Genomic DNA, 27,575 nt, shown 5'->3' with positions numbered 1-27,575 from the left:
TCAGTCAACATAAACATTCCTAAAATAACCGTGGCTATGCATGCAGATTTAACCATCATAAACTTGCATAAAAATTGGAAAACACGTCGCACAGTTGTGTCTGACTCTTGGAACCACACGGACTGTAGCCCACCAGGCTTCTCTCTCCATGGAATTCTCCAGGCAAGAATACTAGAGTGGGTTACCATTTCCTTTTCCAGGGGATCTTAGCAACCAAGAAATTGAACCCGAGTGTCCTGAATTAGACGCAGATTCTTTACTGTCTGGGCCAACAGGGAAGCCCAATGTTAAATAAACTAAAGAACTTCCAATTCAAGATGGCAGACTGAACACACAAAGGTGCCTTTAAGAAAATACATCATAAACATATGGAAGAAAAAGCATTCCACAATCAGATCAGAAATTTTGGATAATACCTGGAAAAAAAATTCAGATTAAGAAAAAGTGAACAAAGGGAACTGAAACAAAGATAAGCACTTTGGGTCTTCCCAAAGTCAAAAAGAGGCATAAGCTTAAAATACTGGGTTGGCCAAAAAGCTCGTTCATGATTTTCTGTAGATCCCAATAAAGAGCAGCAGGTGAGGGTGGGGTGTCATCCAGAATATAAATCAGTATATCAGTAATAAAAGAACTGCATTCCAAATAATTAGTCAGCTCTTCCTGCTTAAAGAAAAAGCTGAGAGCAGTGGTTCTTAGTCTTACAATTAATTAAGCCCAGGCACTAAAGTCCTCTTCAAACTATGCTGCTGTGCTCAGTTGCTGCCCAGCTGTCCAGCTCTGTGCAACAGCACAGACTGTAGCCAGCCAGGCTCCTCTGTCCGTGGGAATCTCCAGACAAGAATACTGGAGCAGGCTGCCATTTCCTACTCGAGAGTATCTTCCTGAGCCAGGGACTGAACCCACATCTGCATCTCCTGCACTGGCATGCAGACTCTTTACCACTGCATCATGTGGGAAGACCCTATTCAAACTACAGGTCTGAAAGAATTTAGATGGGTTACAGCTAGCAATTTTTAACAGTCAAGAATGAATAGTACAGAAAATACAAAGTGAGAGTGTACACTACTTCAAGGAACTTTTGCTCAGTTATGAATCTATAAATTTATGTATATTTGTATGTACTAAGTTTCAATGAAAATATCAGAAGACTGTTACTCGAAATAAAGTGTGCAGGGCTGTGGAGGGCTCCTAGGGTGGGTGCTGAAGCATGAAAAAAAAAGCAAAGCAGCAGCTGAGACACTCTCCACATAAGCTATGATGCGTTTGGCAACTGTGGATACCCAACAGTCTGCCTCCTCCTCAACTAAATACCTTATAGCACTTTTCCCACCTTCCTTTCCAATATTTACCTACTAGGGAGTTTTTCTAACATCTTCACCCTAATCACCATTTCCATGAAATTGTAGTACCACAGATATACTGTGAATTTGTTTGTGTACTACAGATATATGTATCTGTGGTTTATACTTAAAAAGAGCCACTTTTTTTAAACCCCATAACCAATTTTTATCCCATACCTGTGGTGGATTCATTTTGATATTTGTCAAAACTAATACAATTATGTAAAGTTTAAAAATAAAATAAAATTTAAAAAAAAAAAAAAAAGAATTAATGCCTTAGAGCAAATAAAGAAGCCTACCATAGTATAGGAAGGAATGTATTAATAAAACAAACCTGCAGCAAAGAAACTCACTTACCAACTTAGTCCTTCTTCCATGAGTATGAATAGACAACCAAGAATTACCAAATATAAGGAAAGATAAAAGATGAAAAACCAAACAACAGAAATACCCAAATAGGGCAGAGATGCAAGCCCAGAGGGCAAAGGTCCCAAATGCAGAGGATTATTCACTCCCAGGCCTTAACATCTACTAGTAATTTCCCAACTGGTTTTTTAAAAAATTAATTAATTAATTTTAATTGGAGGCTAATTACTTTATAATACTGTAAAGTATTGTGGGTTTTGCCACACATTGACATGAATCAGCCATGGGTGTACATGGGTCCCCCCAATCCAACTGGTTTTTAAAAGTTACTTGGTACTTGTGACTAATTTTTCTTTCCATTTTCTCCCTTTTGAACTGAAAAATCTAATAACTATCATCTTAATGCTGTCCCACCACTGTATTTTTGGGATGGATAACTATCTCATTAGTTTCACAGGTCCAGACAGAGAGCTTCACCCATACTTGAATTAAATAATTTAGACACAAAACTTAAGACTTCTAAGCTGATGATACTTAGAACTCCAAATTGATACTCTAAGAAGGATGAGGCCTTTGGGGATCTTGAGACAGGGTTAACACATTTTTATACAAGAGACAGACAAGGATCACAGAGGCCAGAGGGAGGACTGTATTAGGCCAAGATTTTGGCCACCTGATCTCCGTTCCCTGTAGTTACTTCTTTATACATCTCACTACATGAGAAATTAGTTAGGACCTTTTAAACAAGGAGATTATCACAGAGCAAGAGTCATCACGACTTAGGGACTAAACCACCACCATCACCATACAGGTAGACTATACAGGATTTAGAAAAGGCAGAGGAACCAGAGATCAAATTGCCAACATCTGTTGGATCATCAAAAAAGCAGGAGAGTTTCAGAAAAAATTCTACTCCTGCTTTACTGACTACACCAAAGTCTTTGACTATGTAGATCACAACAAACTGTGGAAAATTCTTAAAGAGATGGGAATACCAGACCACCTGACCTGCCCCCTGAGAAATCTGAATCAGGTCAGGAAGCAACAGTTAGAAACGGACATGGAACAACAGACTGGTTCCAAATTAGGAAAGGGGTACATCAAGGCTGTATATCGTCACCCTGCTTATTTAACTTATAAGCAGAGTACATCATGGAAAATACCATGCTGGAAGAAGCACAAGCTGGAATCAAGATTTCTGGGAGAAATATCAATAACCTAAGAAATGCAGATGACATCACCCTTATGGCAGAAAGCAAAGAGGAACTAAAGAGTCTCTTGATGAAAGTGAAAGAGGAGAGTGAAGAAGTTGCCTTAAAACTCAACATTCAAAAAACTAAGATCACGGCATCCGGTCTCATCACTTCATGGCAAATAGATGGAGAAACAGTGGCAGACTTTCTTTTTGGGGGCTCCAAAATTTCTGCAGATGGTGACCACAGCCATGATATTAAAAGGCGCTTGCTCCTTGGAAGAAAAGCTATGACCAACCTAGACAGCATATTAAAAAACAGAGACATTACTTTGCCGACAAAGGTCCATCAAGTCAAGGCTATGGTTTTTCCAATAGTCATGTATAGATGTGAGAGTTGGACTATAAAGAAAGCTGAGCACCAAAGAATCGATGCTTTGAACTGTGATGTTGGAGAAGACTCCTCAGAGTTCCTTGGACTGCAATGAGTTCAAACCAGTCCATCCTAAAGGAAATCAGTCTGGAATATTCACTGGAAGGACTGATGCTGAAACTCCAATACGCTGGCCACCTGATGCAAAGAGCTGACTCATTTGAAAAGCCCCTGATGCTGGGAAAGGTTGAAGGCGGGAGGAGAAGGGGCCAACACAGGATGAGATGGCTGGATGGCATCACCGACTTGATGGACATGAGTTTGAGTAAGCTCCGGGAGTTGGTGATGGACAGCGAAGCCTGGCGTGCTGCAATCCATGGGGTCACAAAGAGTAGGACACAAATGAGCAACTGAACTGAACTGATACAGGTAGGTTCAAAGGTAATCACAAGCAAAGAGGAAGGGAGAAGATCAAGGATCAGCAGAAGAGGCAGGAGAGATTTAAAGCTTGAGAGGAACTCAACCCTCCATTGCTGTTTCTGATATGAAAGGGACCATAACAAAAAGAATGTGGTAGGCCTCTACATGCTGAGAAGGACTCTTCTCCCCAAAGCCAGCCAGGAGGAAAAGAGACCTCAGCCCTAAAACAACTTCTATAAATTCTGCCAACAATCTGCATGATCAAGGAAATAGTTTCTCTCCTAAAGCTTCCAGAAAGGAACCAGTCCTGCCAATAGATTTTGGCCTTGGGAAACTACAGAGGCTCAGCCTAGTCTACTGAATCTAACCTATGGTAACTGTAAGATGCCATGCCCATGGTAATTTCTCAATTGTTAATCAAAAGTCAATATAACTGATATCAGATGGATTCTATCCTTTGCAGTCGAAGATGGGAAAGCTCTATCCAGTCAGCAAACACAAGACCTGGAGCTGACTGTGACTCAGATCATGAGCTCCTTACTGCAAAATTCAGACTGAAATTGAAGAAAGGAGGGAAAACACTAGGCCATTCAGGTATGACCTAAATCAAACCCATTATGATTATACAGTGGAAATGACAAATAGTTTCAAGGGATTAGATTTGATAGGGAGCTTTTAGAACTCTGAAAAAAGTTCAAGGTCATAACATTTTACAGCAAACAGTGGTCAAAACCATCCCGAAGAAAAAAAAATGCAAGAAGGCAAAGTGGTTGTCTGAGGTCTTCTAAATAGCTAAGAACAGAAGTGAAAGGCAAAGGAGAAAGGGAAAGATATCCCAATCTGAATGCAGAGTTCCAAAGGATAGCAAAGAGAGATAATAAAGCCTTCTAAAGTGAATGCAAAGAAACAGAGGAAAACAATAGAATGGGAAAGACTGGAAATCTCTTCAAGAAAATCAAAGATATGAAGAAAACATTTCATGCAAAGATGGGCACAAAAAAGGCAAAAACCTAACAAAAGCAGAAGATATTAAAAAGACGTCTCAAGAATACACAGAACTGTACAAAAAAAGGTCTTAATGACCCAGATAACCATGATGGTGTGGTTACTCACTTAGAGCCAGACATCCTGGAGTGTGAAGTCAAGTGGGCCTCAGGAAGCATTACTACGGAAAAAACTAGTGGAGGTGACAGAATTCGAGATGAGCTATAATCCTAAAAGATGATGCTATTAAAGTACTGCACTCTATGCACCAGTAACTTTGGAAAACTTAGTGATGGCCACAGGACTTGAAAAGGTCAGTTTTCATTCCAATCCCAAAGAAGGGCAATGCCAAAGAATGTTCAAGCTACCACACAATTATTCTCATTTCACATGCTAACAAGGTAATACCCAAAATCCTTCAAGCTAGGCTTCAACAGTACATGATCCGAGAACTTCCAGATGCACAAGCTGGATTTAGAAAAGGCAGAGGAACCAGAGATCAAATTGCAGACATACACCGGATCATAAAAAACAAAACGAATTCCAGAAAAACATCTATTTCTGCTTCTTGGCCTACGTTAAAGCCTTTGACTGTGTGGATCACAACAAACCGTGGAAAATTCTTAAAGAGAGAGGAATACCAGTCTACCTTACCTGCCTCCTGAGAAACCTGTATGTACATCAAGAAGCAAGTTAGAATAGACATGAAACAATCAACTGGTTCAAAACTGGGAAAGGAGTACATCAAGGCTGCATATGACTTGTCACCCTGCTTATTTAACTTATATGCAGAGTTCATCATGCAAAATGCCAGGCTGCATGAATCCACAAGCTGGAATCAAGTTTACTGGGAGAAATATCAACAACCTCAGAAATGCAGATGATACCAGCCTAATGGCAGAAAGCAAAGAGGAACTAAAGAGCCTCTTGATGAAGGTGAAGGAGAGTGAAAAAGCTGGTTTAAAACTAAACATTCAAAAAACTAAGATTATGACATCCAGTCCCATCACCTCATGGCAAATAAATGGGGAAACAATGTAAATAGTTGCAGACTTTATTTTCTTGGGCTCTGAAATCACTGTAGATGGTGACAGGAGCTATGAAATTAAAATACACTTGCTCCTTGGAATAAAAGCTATGACAAACCTAGAGAGCATATTAAGAAGTAGAGACATCACTTTGCCAACAAAGGTCCATCTAGTCAAAGCTATGGTTTTCCAATAGTCATGTACAAATACGAGAGTTGTACCATAAAGAAGGCTGAGTGTCACAGAATTGATGCTTTCAAACTGTGGTACTGGAGAAGACTTTGAGAGTCCCTTGGACTGCAAGGAGATCAAACCAGTCCATCCTAAAGGAAATCAGTCCTGAATATTCACTGGAAGGACTGATGCTGAAGTAGATGTTACAATACTTGGGCCACCTGATGTGAAGAGACGACTCACTGGAAAAAAACCCTGATACTGGAAAAGATTGAGAGCAGGAAAAGAAGGGAGAAGAGAGGATGAGATGGTGGGATAGCATCATTGACTCAATGGTCATAAGTTTATGCAGACTCCAGGAGACAGTGAAGGACAGGGAAGCCTGGCGTGCTGCTTCCATGGGGTTGCAAAGATTCAGATTTGACATAGCAACTGAACAACAACATATGAACTTTGCAGATCAGAATTTTTAAGCTGAGAGCTTAAGTAACTTGCTCAATATCACATTACCATAACTACTGATATTCAGATTCAACCGTAAGTAGTGTGGAATGTGTTCTTAACCACTGAAGAAGACAACATGAGCAGGAAGGAACAGAGATAGCTGGGCATCTAGAATGAAACTTGAAGACTTTCTCTGGCAGAAGCTAAAATACATAGAATTATACTCCTCCTTTGTAGTTTCAACAAATCACTTGGTTCACAACTAAACTATACAATTATAAAATAGCAGATGCTACTGTTTAAAATATATTTTTTAAGTCAACTGATAGTCAAAACACAGTATAAATTATAGATTTTATAACTACGTATAAACAAAACTTTGATGAGGTAAAAATAGTAACAAGTTAACAAAAATTAAAAGAGAAGGAGGAATTATAAAAGGAATGTAAGATACACTAATTCCCTGGTTTTTCAAAACAGTAAGATAACATACTACCTAAAGTTGACAAATACAAAAATAGTAAGAGTATGACACTGGTATAAAAATTAACTTGTGAAGATTGTTTTCTGAGGGTTTGGGGGAAGGGGTAGATATTTTACTTTTCATTTTGTGAAGTTCTCTGCTTTTTTAGAACCAAGCACATGTATTACATCTATAACACTGAAAAAGATTTAGTAAACACTACACACCTGGATGTGAGTCAAGTCAGTTTCTCTGGGAATCAGACCCAATATGCAGTTAGAAGTTAAAGAAATTCATTATGAGAAATGCCTATGAAGAATGAAAGGGAGGGACTTCCCTGGTAGTCGAGTGGTTAAGACTCCAGGCTTCCAAAGCAGGGGGCACAGGTTCCATCCCTGGTACAAGAACTAAGATAAGATACCACATGCAATGCAGCCAAAATGAAGAAGAAGGAAAAAAAAAAAAAGAATGAAGAAAAGGAGGAGGAACAGAAGCAGAAGCTGACAGGCAGAGAAACTGTTCAGGCTGCAATGCAGGTCTGAGTACTGTAGGAGCCTCAGACCAGTGCAGCTCTGGTCTGCCAGCACAACAGGGAGTTTAGGTACAAAAGATAAAGATGTCCTATTCTTGTGATCCCATGAACTGCAGCCTGCCAGGCTCCTCTGTCCTTGGGATTCTCCAGGCAAGAATACTGTAGTGGGTTGCCATTTCCTTCTCCAGGGGAACTTCCAGATCCCCAAAGAACTGCCTTAAAAAGAACCCATGTTGGGAAGAAATGGAGTGACGTTAGTATCCCACTGTACTCAGTTACTGGCAGACAGCTGCCCAGGAAGAACATGGCCACGCCTCAATGCTGCAGCAAATCCCACCAGCTCTGTTGCCTGGAGGCTGTCATCTAATACTTCTTAAGGCAGGTTTCTTCCAAGGGAGAGCTAAACAGAATACCTATAGGGCTATTACAGATGCCATATAAAGGAATACACTCTGCAGCCATTAAAAATGTATGTTAGTCCTAACTTTGAACTACACTTCCCAGAGTTCTTCAGAGGTATCTCCAAGGAAGATTATTCAAGCTAGGGAAAAAAAGCCAAATACTAAGTTTTGTATTTCCATCCTATTTTCAACAAACCAGCTCCACTGTTATCTATTTACTACATTTCTCCCTAAAATTAGTTTGAACTAATGGCTGCAATGCTAAAAAGAACTCAGAAACATCTCTGCCACAAAAAATAACTTCTAATTGAAAAAACTAACAAATTGTGTTTAGAATTATTCTTGTGCTTGTGTGTAAGTCTGTAACAAACATAAAAGACTATAAGGATAAATGTTATAGTCTTTTAAAAAACATCAAAATGATGTAACCTACTCAGTGGTGAGATTATAACTTTTTTATTTTTTGCTTACTTGTATTTTCTGTACTTTCTACAATTCCCACTACAAGATCTTGCCAATCAGAGAAAGTAAACTCTATTAAAATTTAAAACCCTGAACTGACAAACTGTCTTTCTCTACAACTTCAGATCTATGTATTACTTCAAAAAATTACTTGGCATCTTATTAATAACAGAAAAGAAAATCACATTTACAAAGCCAAAGACAAAATCCCTTATATGTGGAATCTAAAGAAAAAAAAAAAAGTACAAATAAACTTATTTACAGAAAAAAAAAAAGTACAAATAAACTTATTTACAGAAAAAAAAATAGATCCACAACTTAGAAAACAAACTTATGGTTACCAAAGGAAAGATGAGGAAGATAAATTAGGAGTTTGGAATTAACATATACATACTACCATATTTAAAACAGATAACCAACAAGGACCTAACTATATAACACAGGGAACTATATTCAATATTTTGTAATAACCTATAAGGAAAAAGAATCTGAAAAGAACAGATATATACATATATGCATAACTGAATCACTCTGCTATATATATAAAACTCACACACTGTAAATCAACTATATTTCTATTTTAAAAAAAAGGAAAAATGCAATATACCTATCCCCCTCCCCAAAAAAAGTCACATTACAAATTATAACATTCACTTCAAAGAGCACCCTACCCATTAAGGAACAAGACCTGAATTTAATTATTCTAAATAACATACTTACATTCAACTAATGAAATCATGGCACTTACTATTTATAGCAGCACACAAATAACTAACACATATTACATAACTTTCGGGAAATTTTCAATGATTTGAATATATGTGTCAGGAACAACTTACAGTCAAATTACTCACTTACCATTTCAATTTCACAGACTCCTTCAACATTACCAGCAATGTATGTAGTAAAAAGCACATAATTTCACATTTCTCTTTTGATTTTTCCAACCCTGTAGCCAAAAAGGCTTCCAGTATTCCCATTTAATAAATGCAGAATTTGATGTATGAGTCCAAGGTTGCCAAGCAAGTAAGTGGCAAAGCCAGGGAAAAACACTGATTCATAACTGATTTTTAGACTATACTAGTAAGGCTCTTGCAAAACTCACCCATTCTTTCAGAACTCTTATTTACCAGAATAAAAATATTCACTTTAAAGAAAAGAGCTAGAACTCTAGGTTTTTTTTTTTTTAAATCAACTTGTACTTTGAAGAAAAATAATGTATCCCAGTACATGCTGGGATAGATATTAACTGACACCACCAAGAGTTTCAATAATGGATGAATTTTCCAGCTCATGGTGAACTGTTATTGTTTTGCATCTATAAAGACTATCCCAAAAACAACACAAAAACAAACAGGCTCAATTTTTTAATGACCTTTTATTCTCTTTAAAATAAACTGACCACAACATGTATTTATCTTACAGCTCATGTTTTTTCTCTTCCAAATGCTTTATAAACCTATAACAGATACTATCTCATACTCTATTTGGTTCTCAATACAGTCTTACTATTATCTTCACAAACGCAGACTGATAGGAAGCAAAGGAGAAAGCTAACGTCTGGATCCAACGTATCTCTAGATAACTCCTTTGACAGCACCAAGAAAAATATTGTTGCTGTAGGTATGTAGTGTACAGTCACTAAGTCACGTCCAACTCTGAGACCACATGGAGTACAGCATGCCAGGCTTCCCTGTCCTTGACTATCTCCTAGAGTATGCTCAAACTCACGTCCTTTGAGTCGGTGATGTTATCCAACCATCTCATCTTCTGTCATCCCCTTCTCTTTCTGTCCTAAATCTTTCCCAGCACCAAAGTCTCTGCCAATGAGTTGGGTCTTCGTATCAGGTGGCCAAAGTATTGGAGCTTCAGTACCAGTCTTTTCAATGAATATTCAGGACTGATTTCCTTTAGGATAGACTGATTTGATCTTCTTGCTGCCCAAAGGACTCTCAGGAGTCTTCTCCAGCACCATAGTTTGAAAGCATCAATTCTTTGGCACTCAGCCTTCTTTATGGTCCAATTCTCACATCCTTACATGACTACTGGAAGAACCACAGCTTTCACTAGATGGACCTTTGTTGGCAAAGTGATGTCTCTGCTTTTTAATACACTGTCTAAGTTGGTCATAGCTTTCCTTCCAAGGAGCAAGGGTCTTTTAATTTTGTGGCTGTAGTCACTGTCTGCAGTGATTTTGAAGCCCCAGAAAATAAAATCTGCCACTGTTTACTTTTTCCCCATCTATTTGCCATAAAGTGACAGAACGGGTTGCCATGATCTTAATTTTTCAATGTTGAGTTTTAAGCCAGGTTTTTCACCTTCAGATAAACTTAAGAAATACTTGAAAAACAGGACTCTTGAAGAAGAATTTTAATAAAAACACAATATACTGAAATGATGACCAGATACAAATGAACAGATACAAATAATTTAAGTGCAGAACCAACAAGGAATAAATTAATATTCTCATCTTTAGTGATTTATGACATAGTAGGAAGCTGAGCTACTGAAACATGAGCTAAGTCAAATAACCCATTCAACAATAAAGCATATTTCTACAATTTCATTCAAATAAATATGCAGAAACACTTCTCTATTTTGTTGCTGTTGTTACTATTTACAAATCAAAGATTTCCTTGACATGGACCTAGCATTCTAGCCAACATATATGAGTCTAACTAGAATATAGAAATGTCATCAGAATTCAGATTAGCCCGCAAAAATGAAGCCCACAAACTGAAAATTACTGCTCCTGCTAAATGTATCAGTTAAGATGGAAATAGCATTTTTAATGGATGTATGTACACACAGAGATATGTGAGCTTCATTACAACAGAAGATCTTAAATCTGGGGATAGGGAGTTAATAAGTAAATAAGGATACATAATGACAAGACTCCTTACCCCAGAGGCAACTAGACCCACCACTGTAATCAATTGTGTCTGTATCTTTTCATCTGTATTATATGCCTAAACAAACATATATGCATATATGTGTACATTTTTTAAGTAATCCAATTTAGAGAAAGAAAAAAACTATGATGAAGTTTTGCTATTTTGTATTTTTGACATCCACATATTTTAATTAAAATTTTACCACAAAACAGAAATTAACAAAGTGATTTTTACCAAGATGTAAAAATCAACTAGAGAACCTGGAATAAAGTTATCATTGAGTAAATGTACCAACCACTCCACTCCATGCCAAACACACACACACACACACACACATACACACACCCACCCCAAGTCAAAAGAAGAGAAGAAACAAAGAGAATTAGTACAGTTTCAGATTTTGAATACAAGATTTTGAATGCAAGAATATTGTTAGACAAAGGGAACAATAAAGAGGCTGACTAAACTAGTAAATCAGATATAAGGGGAAAGAGACTACAGAGAGCATACCAACACAGATATTCAGGTCCTGTGAACTGAAAATTGTCTAAAATCCTTCATTAATCTATGGTTAAACTTTTTTTCGCAAAGACAGTTTAAAAGTAACATCACGTACCTTCTATGTTCCTGCTGAAGTGTGAACATAAATTCAATTTTTTTCCACTGTGAGTGATGATGAATCTGATCATTTAGTTAATAAAATGGTAAGATTTACCAGATCTTTCCCTTTGCAATTTGTGGAGTGATATTGTTGCCCAGAATACCTTTCATGTAATGGCATTAAAATTCACTGATGATTTTTATCTGAATCAGTTATTTCACTGGTGATAGCAAAATGGTAATTTTCTAATTCTTTTATTTCTTCCACATTTACTCACTGGCATTTTTCTATTACCAAAAAAAAAAAAAAACACCTTCCCCTTACAAGTGAAGGTAAACTATAGCTTGCCTAAAAATGCAGCAGAAATGCTTAATTCTTTACCTTAACCATATTTTCAGAATAGGGAGTTTATCCAATGTACATTTCTATGGTAGCAAGTCAGTTTCTCATTTTGTCTTATTGAGTACCCTTGTGTATTCACAGTTCTTATATTTTCTATAATCAATTATAGTTATTCTTTTTGACGTTAAAATTTTCAGAATTTAGCCAGTGAGGTTTTTTTCATGCACAGGGAAAACAAAATTGGAGACCAAAGACTGTCATCTAATGGGCAGGCGTTGAAATGAAAAACTTCCCCTTTCTCTTTAGATATTAGTTACGAAAAAGAGATTAAAATATTGAGGTAGTAACACTGTAGCATATATATACAACTTGAAATAGGGGTTGTTGGATTGTTATATTATAGTTTTCTAATGCCTACATCAAGTGGTCATTTCTGATGACCCAAATTCATCTTTGTTAAACTTGCTACTCCTTTTAGATTTAACAACTCGTGTGTTCTAATATATTACATAATATATTATCTAGTAATTATATAATTATAATATATTATGAACATTTCCCTGGTGGCTCAGACAGTAAAGCGTCTGCCTACAATGCAGGAGACCTGGGTTCGATCTCTGGGTCGGAAGATTCCCTGGAGAAGGAAATGGCAAGCGACTCCAGCATTCTTGCCTAGAAAATCCCGCGGACGGAGGAGCCTAGTAGGCTACAGTCCACGGGGTTACAAGGAGTCGGACACGACTGACCGACTTCACTTCACTATTATAACTAGTACAATTTTTCCTTCCAAAAATTAAATAATAAATGAAATATCTATTCATCCTGGGCTCAGAACATACTCAACATTATCAGAGAGTTAAGAGACTTTATGGTAAAAACTAGTTATAACTAAAAAGTTTTCAGCAAACACAGTCATTCAGTGTTTTCAGTTCACGAGGAATACAGAAGGAACAAGTTAAGAATACCTCTGAAACAATTAAAAAAAAAACCAGTTGAGACATTTTAAAAGTAAGCAGTCTTGTCTAGTAAAAAGTCAGTATCTTACAAGGAAAAGAGCATGAGTTATTCTAGATTACAAGAGAACAAAGACATAACCATAGGCCTTGATGCAGTGGGTTACCTATACACACAAGGGAAGGAAAAGACACTATGAAAGACCTTTGAAATCAACTAGGTAAATTTGAACAAAGCATTATATTATAATAAAAAACAAATCACTAGTATTTTTCTCAGACATGATAATGATACAGTAGTCATCTAAGAGAAATGACATTTTTAGACAATGTGGACTGACATTATCTATGGAAATGAAAACTTACATCCACACAAAAACTTCTACACAAATGTTTGAGAAGAATTTATTTCTACTGGGTTAGTGAAAAATGTTCCTTTGGTTTTAAAGTAAAAACAAAAGACACACCTGTCTTTTCACCAAGAACTCTACTGAACAAGGTATTCACCAAGCATTTTGTTTCACTATCTTCTGCAATTTTTCAGGCAACTTCATAATTCCATCTTCCCAAAACTTTTCATCTTTTTGAGCAAAGAACTGTACAATCTTTTACAATCTTCCAGGGAATTAAAACTTTTTCCCATTAGAAGAATTTTGTAAAGATCAAAATAAATGGAAATCTGAAGGTATAATCTCTGGTGAACACAGCAGATGAATCAGAACTTCTCAGCCAAGCTGTTAACAGTTTTTGCCTGGTCAACAAAGAAACAGGCAGTCTTGGATTATCCTGATATAAGATTATGCATTTTCTGGTGACCAATTCAGATGCTTTTCATCAAGTGCTGCTTTCAGTTTGGTCTACCTGGGAGCCACACTTGTTGGAATCAATCGTTTGGTTTTCCAGAATGAGCTCATAAGAGAGGACCCCCTTCCAACCCTAGCATGTACATAACATCACCTTCTCTGGATTAAGACTGGTCTTTGGTGTAGTTGGTAGTGGTACATTTCACTTGTCCCACATTACTTAACACTATCCAGTTTTCATCACTCCTCACAGTGTTTAAAAAACAGAACATTTTTGTTACATTTAAGTAGACAATCACATGCAGAAATAGGGACAAGAAGGTGTTTTTTTTCCACTTAACTTAGGTGGATGCCAAACAACAAAGCAATTAACAAAACCAAGATGGTTCCAATGATTCTCAATGGCCGATTTAGATATTTTGAGTATGTTGGCAATCCCAAGTGGTAGAACATTGATTGTTTTCAATTAAGGTCTTAATCTGATTGCTATCAATTTCAACTGGTCTACCCGACCGTGGAGCATCATCCTTTGAGAACTATTCAGCATGAAACTTTGCGAATTACTTTTGACATCTTTTATCAGTCACAGCACACACCTTCTCCATATACTGTACAAATACTTTTTTCCATTTCAGTTGGGTTTCTACCTTTGTTGAAATACTAAAGCATAATATGCCAAAAATGTTGCTTTTTTTTCTTCCATCTTCAATATTATAATGTCTACACAAAAATTTGCCATTTCTGGTAAGTTTTTTTTTAAATCACAGTTGTCACAAAACAATCTAACAAAATTCTTTCGAATTAAGTTAAAGATAACTAAGTGCTATAGAGCCATCAATGGAAAAAAAGTGAACAAACTTATTGGCCACACCAGCAACAGCCAAAAATGTCAACAAGGGACTAGACAAATTGAATACATTCAAACAACAGAATGTTTTGCATCAATAAAAAAGAGAAAAATACTGATACATACAACAACATGAAAGTGAAAGTCGCTGAGTTGTATCTGACTCTTTGCAACCCCATGGACTACACAGTCCTAGAACTCTCCAGGCCGTAATACTAGGGTGGGTCACCTTTCCCTTCTCCAGGAGATCTTCCCAACCCAGGGATCGAATACAGGTCTCCTGCATTACAGGCGGATTCTTTACCAGCTAAGCCACAAGGGAAGCCCAAGAATATTGGGGTGGGTAGCCTATCCCTTCTCCAGCAGATCTTCCCAAACCAAGAATCGAACCAGGGTCTCCTGCCTTGCAGGTGACCTGCTGCTGCTGCTGCTGCTGCTAAGGCGCTTCAGTCGTGTCCGACTCTGTGCAACCCGAGACGGCAGCCCACCAGGCTCCCCCGTCCCTGGGATTCTCCAGGCGAGAACACTGGAATGGGTTGCCATTTCCTTCTCCATGCATGAAAGTGAAAAGTGGAAGTGAAGTCACTCAGTCGTGTCCAACTCCTAGCGACCCCATGGACTGCAGCCTACCAGGCTCCTCCGTCCATGGGATTTTCCAGGCAAGAGTACTGGAGTGCCATTGCCTTCTCTGGCATTGCAGGTGGATTCTTACCAAGTTAGCTATGAGGGAAGCCCTATACAACAACATGCATGACTTTTAAAAGACACTACCTTACCAAAAGAAGCCAAGAGCAAAACTATATACACTTATTGATTCTATCTGTTCTATTGAAATATTCTGTCACATACAATGTAACTATAGGTGCCTGAGATAATGACTGAAGGAAACATGAGGAAACTCTCTTGGACCACTGAAAATGGTTTCATCTTGATCATGTGGCAGTGGTTACAAAAACCTATACATTTGTCAAAACTAAAACCATATACTTAAAATTCAAACATAAACACCATCCCCAAAAAAGTTGATTTTAGGAAGTAACAAAAAAAAAAGTCCTATTCAAAATTGTATCAAAAAGAATAAAATGCCTAGGAATAAATTTAATGGAGAAGAAAGAAGTACATTTTAAATTAGAAGACACCTATGGAAAAAAAACTGAACATGACAGAAATAAATGGATATACCATGCTCAGGAATTTAAATTAATGCTGTTAATATGCCCTTACTACTCAAAACAATCAACAGATTCAATGAAATCCCTATCAAAATTCCAACAGCGTTTTTCACAGAAACAGAACAATCCAAAAATTTGTATGGAGCCATAGTAGACCATGAATACCCAAAGCAATCTTGAGAAAGTATAACAAATCTGGAGGCATCACACTTCCTAATTTCAAAACAGTATTGTATTGGGAACCAAACAGGCACAGAGATCAATGACAGAGCCCAGAAATAAAATCAAGACTATATAGTCAATTAATTTATGACAAATGAGCCAAAAATACACAAGGAAAGAACAATCTCAATAAATAGTGTTGGGAAAACTGGACAGCCACATGCAAAAGAAAGAAATTGGACCACCATCTTACATCATGCACAAAAATTTATTCAAAATGATTAAAACTGAAGGTAAGACCTGAAGCCATAAAACTCCTAAAAGAAACTATAGGTGCTAAGACCCTTGGCATTAGTCTTGTAAATAATTTTTTGAATTTGATAGCACAAGCAAAGGCAACAAAAGAAAAAACAAGTGGGACGATATCAAACTAAAAATTTTCTATACAGCAAAGGAAACCATAAACAAAGTAAAAAGGCAACCTACTGTATGTGAGAAAATATTTCTAAGCCATATATCTGATAAGGGGTTAATATCAAAAATACATAAAGAACTCATACAACTCAATAGCAAAAAAAAAAAAAAAATCCAATTTAAAAACGAGTAGAAAATCTCAATAGATACTGTTTTCAAAGGCATACATATGGCCAATAGGATATGAAAAGACACTCAATATAACTAACCATCAGGAAAATGCAAATCAAACCAAAATGAGCTACCACTTCACATGTAGTAGAATTTTGTTGTTCAGTTGCTAAGTCATGTCCAACTCTTTGGCTATAATCAAAAAAGAGAAAAAAAATAAGTCTTGGTGAGAATATGGAGAAAAGGTAACACTTGTATAATGTCGATGGAAATATAAATTGGTGTAACCACCACGGAAAACAGTATGAAAGTTCCCCAAATATTAAAAATAGAACTACTACATGATCCAGCACTTCCACTTCTCAGCATTTGTCCAAAGGAAATGAAAACATTATCTCGAAGAGACCTGCATTCTCATGTTCACTGCAGCGTTATCCACAATAGCCAAAACATGGCAGGAAGCAACTTAGAGTGCATGTTGCATAAAGAAAACATTTCATATATATACATGTGCATGTGTGTGTACACACGTGTGCACACACACCTGTATATGTAGCTATATATATATGCAATTAAATATTATTCACCTATAAAAAAGAAGAAAATCTTATTATTTGAGAAAAATGGATGGACCATGGGGGCATTATGATAAGTCACACAGAGAAAGAGAAATACTACATGATCTCTTAAATACAGAATCTAAAAAATTTAAAACAGAACACCAGCTCATAAATACAGAGGGCATTGGTAGTTCTCAGAGGCAGGAGGTCAGGGCAGGCAAAATGGGTAAAGGTAACCAAAAGGTACAAACTTCCAGTTACAAAATAAGTTAAGTCCAAGGGATGTAACGCACAGCATGGTGACTACAATTAATAATGTTGTATTATACATTTTAAAGTTACTGACAGTATTAAAAGTTCTTATCACAAGAAAAAAAATTTGTCACTGTGTATTGATGGACATTTACTAGACTTATTGTGGTGACCACTGTGCAATACATACAAATATCAAATCATTATGTTGTATACCTGAAACTATTATAATGTTACACATCAATTACATCTCAATAACAAGAGAGGCATTAACAAAAAAAAATTTCCTAACTTCAGTGACAATGTTTTCACAAGCGTATACTTATGTCAAAACTTAATAGTACAATTTAAATACATACATTTTATTGTATGTCAATTCTAATTCAATAAAGCTATTAAAAACAAAGCTAAACAAACCTGAATAATTAGTTCCCTATTCCCCATTCTGTAAATAAACAAATGCTATGAACAACCCCTGAAAATGTAGAGAACTTTAAAAGAAAAAAACTAAGTGAACTAGGAAAAAAACTTGAATATAACTGAGACAACAAAATTAACGAGTGTCTTTTTTAACTGTGAAACGCTAAATGACATTAGTTTAAATAAGGATCTAGATGGGAAAGTTCATGTGCCACAAACTTTCTGACACAAATCTCACTCCCCACCATCTTATCGCCCACCAACTTCCAGCCAAGAGTGACCATTTAACAAGGTCAAGCCTTGAGATTTGAAGACTACTTTGGAGTTACTGATACAATCACTGTTGTTGATACAATCACTTCCTCTATCTTCCTGTGCTTGAAGCCATATCAACCACATGCAAACATGAACAAGAAGTCAAGAATAAATTATGGAGCAAGAATTAATTATCTGTTCTGCTATCACTGTATCAATGAAGCAATACAAAAGACAATTGTGTAAGAAAAATGAAGTTCTATTTTATCAAGCCAAGGTTATCTGGTTTTCTGTTTCCTAACACCAAGTTCAAGGCTAAGTAATACAAATAAAAAGTCACCGTTTCTTTTTAAACACTGAGATATAATTCACACAACACAAAATTCAACCTTATATACTTTAAGCACACAATTCAGTAGTTTTCAGTTTATTCACAACATTATATAACCATCACCACTATCTACTTCCAGGACATTTTCATCATCCCCAAAAGATACCCTACACCCATTGGCAGTAATTTCTCATTTCTCCTATCCATAGCCCTTGACAAATAGTAATCTACTTTCTGTATCACTGCATTTGCCTATTCTGAACATTTTCATATAAATGGAATCATACACTATATGAACTTCTGGATTTGACTCTTTTTACTTGGCATACTGTTTTCAAGGTTCATCTATCTTATCTAAAGCACAAATCAACACTTGGTCCCTCTTTATGGCTAAATAATGCTTTGTTGTATACCACATTGTTTTTAATCCATTTACCAGCTGATGGCTAGAGAAAACAGCAATATACAAAAATCAATAGTTTTTGTGCTGAAGGAAGAATAACCTTAGAGAAATAAGTAAGAATAAAATGTTCTCATTACAAAAGCATCAAGACCTATAAAATATTTAATTAAGTAATTTGGAAAAATACATAAAGTATGCATTATTATTAAAAAATATAAACATTATCATATATTCAGAAAGCACTATCACAGACATCAGTTATCTCTTATGCTAATGAATTTCATGTAATTCAAATTAGACTCCAAATGGCTTTTACAAACTATTTTTAAGGAAAAAAACAATCATACTTATATATAAGAACTAATGCTGCAAGCCAAAGATGAAAAAGGTTAAGCTGGAACCTGCATCTAATATGGAAACACATTACTGTTAGAGAAAACTACTCAGTATTTATACAGAAACAGAATAGTATAAATAAAAAAACAAACAGAGAAAGAATACCATAAAACTGAAAATTTTTAATAAATAAGGGCATTCCCTCAAGTTAGAGGAAAATGGATGGCTTCAGTTCAGTTCAGTTCAGTTCAGTCCACTCAGTCGTGTCCGACTCTTTGCAACCCCATGGACTTCAGCACGTCAGGCCTCCATGACCATCACCAACTCCCAGAGTTTATCCAACCTCATGTCCATTGAGTCAGTGATGCCATCCAACCATCTCATCCTCTGTCGTCCCCTTCTCCTCCAGCCTTCAAACTTTCCCAGCATCAGAGGCTTTTCAAATGAGTCAGTTCTTCTCATCAGATGGCCAAAGTAATGGAGTTTCAGCTTCAGCATCAGTCCTTCCAGTGAATATTCGGGATTGATTTCCTTTAGGATGGACTGGTTAGATATCCTTGCTGTCCAAGGGACTCTCAAGAGTGTTCTTCAATACCACAGTTTAAAAGCATCAATTCTTAGGCACTCAGCTTTCTTTATAATCCAACTCTCACATCCATACATGACTACTGGAAAAACCATAACCTTGACTTGACAGACCTTTGTCGGCAAAATAATGTCTCTGCTTTTGAATATGCTGTCTGGGTTGGTCCAAGCATCTTTTAATTTCATGACTGCAATAACCATCTGCAGTGATTTTGGAGCCCCAAAAAATAAAGTCTGTACTGTTTCCACTGTTTCCTCATCTATTTGCCATGAAGTGATGACTGGATACCATGATCTTAGTTTTCTGAATGTTGAGCTTTAAGTCAACTTTTTCACTCTCCACTTTCACTTTCATCAAGAGGTTTTTTAGTTCCTCTTCACTTTCTGCCATAAGGGTGGTGTCATCTGCATATCTGAGGATACTGACATTTCTCCCAGCAATCTTGATTTCAGCTTGTGTTTCATCCAGTCCGACATTTCTCATGATGTACTCTGCACAGAAGTTAAATAAGCAGGGTGACAATATACAGCCTTGATGTACTCCTTTTCCTATTTGGAACCAGGCTGTTGTTCCATGTCCAGTTCTAACTGTTGCTTCCTGACCTGCATACAGATTTCTCAAGAGGCAGGTCAGGTGGTCTGGTATTCCCATCTCTTTCAGAATTTTCCACGGTTTACTGTTATCCACACAAAGGCTTTGGCATAGTCAATAAGGCAGAAGTAAATGTTTTTCTGGAACTCTCTTGCTTTTGTGATGATTCAACTGATGCTGGCAATTTGATTTCTGGTTCCTCTACTTTTTCTAAATCCAGCTTGAAGATCTGGAAGTTCTCAGTTCACGTACTGTTGAAGCTTGGCCTGGAGAATTTTGAGCATTACTTTACTAGCATGTGGACGAGTGCAATTGTGTGGTAGTTTGAATATTCTTTGGCATTGCCTTTCTTTCAGATTGGAATGAAAACTGACCTTTTCCAGTCCTGTGGCCACTGCTGAATTTTCCAGAGTTACTGCCACATTAAGTGCAGCACTTTCACAGCATCATCTTTTAAGACTGGAAATAGCTCAACTGGAATTCCATCACCTCCACTAGCTTTGTTCATAGTGATGCTTCCTTAGGCTCACTCAACTTCACACTCCAGGATGTCTGGCTCTAGGTGAGTGATCACACCATCGTGATTATCTGGGTCATGAAGATCTTTTTGGTATAGTTCTTCTCTGTATTTTTGCCACCTCTTTTTAATATCTTCTGCTTCTGTTAAGTCCATATCATTTCGGTCCTTTATTGAGCCCATCTTTGCATGAAATGTTCCCATGTTATCTGTAATTTTCTTTAAGAGATCTCTAATCTTTCCCATTGTATTGTTTTCCTCTATTTCTTTGCAATGATCACTGAGGACGGGTTTCTTATCTCTCCTTGCTTTTCTCTGTAACTCTACATTCAAATGAATGTATCTTTCCTTTTCTCCTTTGCTTTTCACTTCTCTTCTTTTCATAGCTATTTGTAAGGCCTCCTCAGACAACCATTTTGCCTTTTTGCATTTCTTTTTCTTGGGGTTGGTCTTGATCCCTGCCTCCTGTACAATGTCACAATGGTTTAATTAATTTGTTTTTTAAATGAAGGCTATGGTTTTTCCAGTGGTCATGTATGGATGCGAGAGTTGGACTGTGAAGAAAGCTGAGCGCCAAAGAATTGATGCCTTTGAACTGTGGTGTTGGAGAAGACTCTTGAAAGTCCCTTGAACTTCAAGGAGATCCAACCAGTCCATTCTAAAGGAGATCAGTCCTGGGTGTTCACTGGAAGGACTGATGCTAAAGCTGAAACTTCAGTACTTTGGCCACCTCATGCAAAGAGTTGACTCATTAGAAAAGACTCTGATGCTGGGAGGGATTGGGGGCAGGAGGAGAAGGGGATGACAGAGGATGAGATGGCTGGATGGCATCACTGACTCGATGGACCTAAGTCTGAGTGAACTCTAGGAGTTGGTGATGGACAGGGAGGCCTGGTGTGCTGCAATTCATGGGGTTGCAAAGAGTTGGACACAACTGAGCAACTGAACTGAACTTAATCTTGAAGAAAAAGTGGGTACTCTAATGTTGTAAGACACACAAAAATAAACTTAAGACAAATATGAGTGTAGAAAAAGTAAAAATCTTCCACGAAAAAAAATCTGGGAAACATCTTATTCAAAATTCAAAACTAAAAAAGTACAAAGGGATTCGCATAAAAAGCTTTCTGTACCTGGAGAGAAATAAAAACATCTGCAACAGAGGTAATGTATTAATGTATTAAGACACAGTGAGCTCTTACAATATGAAAAAGACAAAGAACTCAAACAGAATTTGGGCAAAAAGGATATCAAAAGAACAATTCACAAAGAGGAAAATCAAATGATCACAAATAAAAAAATAAGATGTCCAAACTCCTTAGTACTCAGGGAAATTCAAATTAGAAACAACAATGAAATGAACATTACACCTACTAGACTGGCAAAGGTTTAAAAAACTATAGCCCCAATTCCTGGCAGAGGTGTAGGAGAAAAAGTATTATCACACATTGCTAATGGAAAATTTTGGTAAAAAGCAATTTGGCAGCATATACTTAAATAAAAAATATAAAAACCCTTCAAGTCAACAATTCTACTTCTGGAAATCTATCCCAAAGAAATAAAACCATCTGGAAGAAAGGACATATTCAAAGACGCAATACTGTTTAAAATGACAATGAACTAGAAAGACTATTTCCATAATTTTATACAACACACAATTAAGCATTCTTTTGAAGTCACAAAAACAATGAATTATAGTTATACTTCAAATGGATAGCAAAGTTACCCTTTAGATGGGGGATTTCTCTAAGGCACTATTAATGAAAACAGAAAGGATGCAGAAAGTATATATAATGATCCCACCTTTTTAAACTCGACATCACAGCAAGTCTATATATGTAACTGGGAATACAAATATCTGTATAAGATAATATGAAGAGAGATAAATATGGAACAATAGATATTATGCTATTTACATAGAATGAAGGAAAAGTTGAGAGCTAAGACAAAAAGAATAGCAAAAGGGGGATAAATTCTCATATCTTTATGTAAAAACTATATGAATTGAATATTTTTAAGTAGATTATATCAAGATGCAAATTTTGTCCAATATAAGGATTAAAGAATTATATATAATAAAGAAAACTAAACTAAGCACTGCCTGTTGTAACACACACAAAAATTTGATTTTTTGCATGGTAAAAATATGTAAATATGAATAACTATCAACTGAATTATACAGAGGAAAATAAAATCATTCAAACTCCTGAAGATAGTAAAGGATAGGGAAGCCTGGCATGCTGCAGTCTATGGGGTTGCAGAGTTGGACACAACTTGGTGACTGAAGAACAAAAATTATAGTATCTCTTTGACTTAAAATATATTAATCTGAGAATTACAGTTCAGAACATTACAAAATAGCAACATATCTATGCCTCTTTTATACTAGAACTGAAAACTATCAAACTCACCAATATTTAACTATATGACTTAAATAAGCAGCTTTCATATGTGAAATTCTGTCTGTAGCCTTAGGGGAACCAATATACTCCCTTAAATCAGGTATAATCCAAGCAAGGCAGTATATAAACACGAGGTCAAAAATAAGAACTGAATTACCACACTATACAAACTCTGTATAAAATGAACATAGTCTTGTCATTTACTAAGACTATCATCATATAAACAAAAATTATTTTTTTAAATGTTTCAAGATTGAGCTAAACAATAGCATACTGAAAGAATTATACCCCTTAACCAAATGGGATTTATTCCTAGAAAGCAAGGATGGATCAACATATTGAAATCCATCAATGTACTACACAGTACGTTAATGCGCAAAGGGGGAAAAATTACATAATCATCTCAAGCAATACAGAAAAAGCACTTTACAAAATGTGACACCATGTTAGATTGAAAACAACAAACTAGGAATAGAAGGAAATCATCTTTTTAATGATAAAAGTAATATATGAAAATTTCACTAATACCTAATAGTGAAAGGCTGAAAGCTTTTCTCTAAAATCTGGAAGGAGCTAAGGATGCCTACTTTCAACACTTCTTCTCAACACAGTATTAGAAATCGCAACAATCAGGCAAGAAACATAAAGAAATGGCATCCAAATAGGAAAAGAAATAAAGCTATCTGTAGATCATATAATAATACATGCAGAAAATCCTAAAGATTACACACACAGAGAAAAAATTTAGCACTAATTTTAAAAATTTAGCAAACCTGTATGATTAAAAATAAACAAATATATGCTGTTTCCATATAATAAATATGAACAATCTGAAAATGAACAATTCCATTTATAATGCCATCAAAAATAAAATACTTAATCCTTAAAACATTAAAAACAGAGCTAACATATGATCTTGCAACCCCACTTCTGGGCATATATCCAAAGGAAAACATAATTTGAAAAGAAACACACACTCCAATATATATTGCAACACCATTTATAATAACTAAGACATGGAAGTAACCTCAGTGTCCATCAACAAATGAATGGATGTGTATGTATCCCCACCCCCCCCAAACACAATGGAATATTACTCACCCATAAAAAAGAATGAAATGTCATCTGCAGCAACATGGATGAACCTAGAGATTATAAGCCAGACAAATTTCATGCAACATTGCTTATATGTGGAATCTAAAAAACTGATACAAATGAATTTACAAAACAGACTCACAAAGAAAACAAACCTATGGTTACCAAAGTGAGGGATAAATTAGAAGTTTCAGATTAAAATATACACACTTCTATATAAAAACATCTATTTCTGCTTTATTCACTATGCCAAAGCCTTTGACTGTGTGGATACAATAAACTGTGGAAAATTCTGAAAGAGATGGGAATACCAGACCACCTGATCTGCCTCTTGAGAAATTCGTATGCAGGTCAGGAAGCAACAGTTAGAACTGGACATGGAACAACAGCCTGGTTCCAAATAGGAAAAGGAGTTTGTCAAGGCTGTATATCGTTACCCTGTTTATTTAACTTATATGCAGAGTACATCATGAGAAACGCTGGACTGGAAGAAACACAAGCTGGAATCAAGATTGCCAGGAGAAATATCAATAACCTCAGATATGCAGATGACACCACCCTTATGGCAGAAAGTGAAGAGGAACTCAAAAGCCTCTTGATGAAAGTGAAAGTGGAGAGTGAAAAAGTTGGCTTAAAAAAACGAAGATCATGGCATCCGGTCCCACCACTCCATGGGAAATAGATGGGGAAACAGCATCAGACTTTATTTTTCTGGGCTCCAAAATCACTACAGATGGTGACTGCAGCCATGAAATTAAAAGACGCTTACTTCTTGGAAGGAAAGTTATGACCAACCTAGATAACATATTCAAAAGCAGAGATACTACTTTGCCAACAAAGGTTCGTCTAGTCAAGGCTATGGTTTTTCCTGTGGTCATGTATGGATGTGAGAGTTGGACTGTGAAGAAGACTGAGCGCCGAAGAATTAATGCTTTTGAACTGTGGTGTTGGAGAAGACTCTTGAGAGTCCCTTGGACTGCAAGGAGATCCAACCAGTCCATTCTGAAGGAGATCAGCCCTGGGATTTCTTTGGAAGGAATGATGCTAAAGCTGAGACTCCAGTACTTTGGCCACCTCATGCGAAGAGTTGACTCACTGGAAAAGACTGATGCTGGGAGGGATTGGGGGCAGGAGGAGAAGGGGAAGACAGAGGATGAGAGGGCTGGATGGCATCACTGACTCGATGGACGTGAGTCTCAGTGAACTCCGGGAGTTGGTGATGGCCAGAGGGGCCTGGCGTGCTTCGATTCATGGGGTCTCAAAGAGTTGGACACGACTGAGCGACTGAGCATCTGATATGATCTGATCTGATATATAAAACAGATGATCCACAAGGACCTACTGTGTAAACATAGAGAACTATACTCAATATCTTGTAATAACCTATAGTGGAAGAGAATGTAAAAAATAAATATATATATTTGTGTGTTTGTGTGTGTGTATTTTAACTGAATCAATTTGCTATGTATCTGTAACTAACACAACACTGCAAATCAACCATAAGTCAATAAAATAAAAAATAAAATTGAAAATCTGAAAATAAAATACTTAAGAACAAATATAACAAAGAAAGCAAAATCCTTAAATACTAAAAACTACAAAAAGTTGTTTAAAGAATTTAAAGAAGAAATGAATGATCCAGTAATTCCACTTGAGTATATATCAAAAACAATTAAAAACAGGGCTTCAAGGAGATACATGTATATCCACATTTAGCAATCCAAGTGTACATTGATGGGTGAATGGATAAAAAAAATTATATATACATTATACATATAATTCAGCCTTAAAAAAGATGAAAATTCTGACACACGTTATAACATGGATGAACCCTTAGGTCATTATGCTAAGTGAAACAGACTAGTCACAAAAAGACAAATAGTGTATGATTCCACTTATATGAGGTACCTGGAGTAGTCAAATTCATAGACACAGAAAGTAAAATGGTGGCTGCCAATGGCTATTAAGAGTGAGAAATACAAAGTTGTTTACCCAGTATGGAGTTTCCATTTTGCAAGATGGAAAGAATTCTGATATTGATTGTACAATATGAAACTACTAAACACTACTGAAATGTGCACTTAAAAATCAAGATGGTACATTTTATGTTACGTGTACTTGAACACAATTAAAAAAAACCTACAGCTAATTTCATTCCTTAATGTTGAGAAAACAGAAGCTTTCCCAGTAAGATCAGGAACAAGTCAAAGATGTCCCATCATCACTGTGGCTAATGCAATTAAACATAGAAAGGAAATAAAAGGTACATGGATTGGAAAAGATGAAATAAAACTGCCTTTATTCACAGATGACATGATTGTCCATGCAGAAAATCTAAATGAATAGACAAAAAATTCCTATATAATAAGCAATTATAAAAAGGTTGCAGGATACAAGGTTAACATACAAAAGTCAACTGCTTTCCTATATTTCAGCAATGAGCAAGTGCAATTTGTATCAACACCAAAAAATGCAAACATAACACCATTCGTATCAACACCAAAAAATGCAATACTTAAGCTAAATCTAAAAAGTTATATATAAGATCTATAGGAAGAAAACTAATAATGATGAAACTGGTGACAGACACCCAAGAACTAAGTAAATGGAGAGCTATTCCATGTTCATGAATAGAAAATATTGTCAAAATGTCAGTTCCTCCCAAGTGGAGCTATAGATTCAACACAATCCCAATCAAAATCAACAAGTTACATTATCTATATCACAAACTGGTTCTAAAGCTTATACAGGTAGGCAAAAGACAGAAAAACCAATACATATTTTTTAGCTTTTAATTGGAAGATAACTGCTTTACAATGTTGTGTTGGTTTCTGTCACACAACAACGTGAATCAGCCATAAGTGCTGACCCCATCCCACCCCTCTAAACTGTCACAGAGCACTGGACTGAGCTCCCTGTGTGGTACAGCAACCTCCCACTAGCTATCTAGTGTAAATATGGTCATGTATATAATTCCAGGCTACTCTCTCAACTCGAACCACCCTCTCCTTCCCCTACTGTGTCCACAAGTGTGTTCTTTATGTTGGTGCCTCTATTCCTGCCTTGCAAATACATTCATCAGTACCATTTTTCTGGATTCCACATATACACATTAATGTACAATATTAGTTTTTCTCTTTCTGACTAACTTTATATAATAGGCTCTAGGTCCATCCACCTCACTAGAGCTGACTCAAACTTGTTGCTTTTTATGGCTGAGTAATATTCCATTCTGTATTTATACATCACAACTTCTTTATCCATTCATCTGCTGATGGATATCTGGGTTGCT

The 27,575-nt window shown here is 36.4% G+C and overlaps 1 protein-coding gene across 3 annotated transcripts in view; it reads right to left on the bottom strand.

Moving 5' to 3' along the window:
• STAG1 (stromal antigen 1) overlaps window positions 1–27,575 on the bottom strand; it is a 505,017-nt gene that overhangs the window by 418,832 nt on the left and 58,610 nt on the right. The window contains exon 2 of one of the 3 annotated variants that reach the window (XM_059889103.1): window positions 24,290–24,333. The exons of the other annotated variants lie outside the window; for them this stretch is intronic. The gene's annotated coding sequence lies outside the window, so the exon portion shown is untranslated. The remainder of the gene's footprint in view (window positions 1–24,289; window positions 24,334–27,575) is intronic. 3 annotated transcript variants of the gene reach the window in all.

The sequence above is a fragment of the Bos taurus genome, chromosome 1 (genome assembly GCF_002263795.3).
Source record: "Bos taurus isolate L1 Dominette 01449 registration number 42190680 breed Hereford chromosome 1, ARS-UCD2.0, whole genome shotgun sequence".
In the NCBI taxonomy this organism is placed as follows: Eukaryota; Metazoa; Chordata; class Mammalia; order Artiodactyla; family Bovidae; genus Bos; species Bos taurus.
The sequence above is the reverse complement of the archived record's forward strand: the minus strand, read 5'-3'. Positions and strand labels throughout refer to the sequence as shown.